This window comes from Dendroctonus ponderosae, unplaced genomic scaffold (genome assembly GCF_020466585.1).
Source record: "Dendroctonus ponderosae isolate FM_Combo_2020 unplaced genomic scaffold, Dpon_F_20191213v2 Dpon_F_20191213_5, whole genome shotgun sequence".
NCBI lineage: Eukaryota > Metazoa > Arthropoda > Insecta > Coleoptera > Curculionidae > Dendroctonus > Dendroctonus ponderosae.
In genome coordinates this window covers 13,789,027-13,790,156 of record NW_026018715.1, presented here as the reverse complement: position 1 = coordinate 13,790,156, position 1,130 = coordinate 13,789,027, and the positions used below count along the sequence as shown (strand labels likewise).

General features: G+C 41.3%; 1 protein-coding gene across 3 annotated transcripts in view; it reads left to right on the top strand.

Annotated features, from left to right (window-relative positions):
• LOC109545414 (calcium homeostasis endoplasmic reticulum protein) overlaps positions 1 to 1,130 on the top strand; it is a 17,613-nt gene that overhangs the window by 3,372 nt on the left and 13,111 nt on the right. The window lies entirely within an intron of this gene.

Below are 1,130 nucleotides of genomic sequence, written 5' to 3'. Positions count from 1 at the left end.
TCCACAGAATATTTTCCTACAGTGGGTTATTTCATGATTTAATCTGTAGCTCTTTATCGTCTGTAGCGCCTCTGGCGACTATGAAATCAGTCGTTCTCGGTTAAGTTTTTAAGTGAGAGTGCCCAACGCATTATTGAGCCTCCCAAATGGTCGACTGAAGATAAGTTCACGCATTAAACATTCCATCGACGCCTGATGGGAATTAACCGGGACGTCTTAGGAATCCCGCGGGATATTATATTCTTCACCGGCTGAGCACCGCCTTGGTTACAAATTACGGTTGTTTGTGCTGGAATACGAAAACTTGATGTCGTCTCCGATGAAGGTTTTCTGGCTGCTCACTCGGAAATTTCCTGTCGCTTTAATCATGCCCGCCGCTTGATGGAAAACACTACATAATTTGAATGCAAATTTCCCAAACAGTTTGCGACAGGCGCCGTTTTTTTCGAGCATCGACAGGAACTCGACGAACATTAATTTGCTTAGTGTAGCATTTTTCTGCCAGTAATTTGATCGACTGCCTTTAAACTGCTAGGCCCAATCTAATAAAATCGTTCGTCGTCTCAGCGTTCACTTATTCCCTTAGGGCTCGAACACTTTTCAGCTCAGAGACGCAGTTTTCACTTTCAACTAGTCGCTTCAAGTGCTGTGTGCAATGAAGTAGCTTATTTCAATCGTCTCGGAAGATAAACGACTAAAAACCATACACAGAGCGGGGAATGAGTTTGCAAATCATCCGAATTTTAACCCCTAAAAACTATATTTTCCCATTCTTTAAGGATCCTTCAGAACCTCTTCAGAGGATCACTTTTGAACCACCACGTACATATATGTACGTATATGCTAACCTGCATTTGCTGTAAGAATAAAGATCAGAACATAGTCGCAACTGAACAAAATGTCCTTTTTGTCTGCCAAAGTCGGTAAATAATCGCCATTTTCTGTTCATTTTTAGTCGTTTTTGCCCGGTCACGACTTTTAACCGACGAAATCTTCCTTAATGCACATCCAAAAACGTTATATATGAACATTGCAAAGCTTCTCAGGTCGGAAACAATCCAATGAGCGCAAAAAACACGAATGTAAAATTTTGATTTTTGAGCAAAATTTTCATAAGGGGGGAGGGTCGA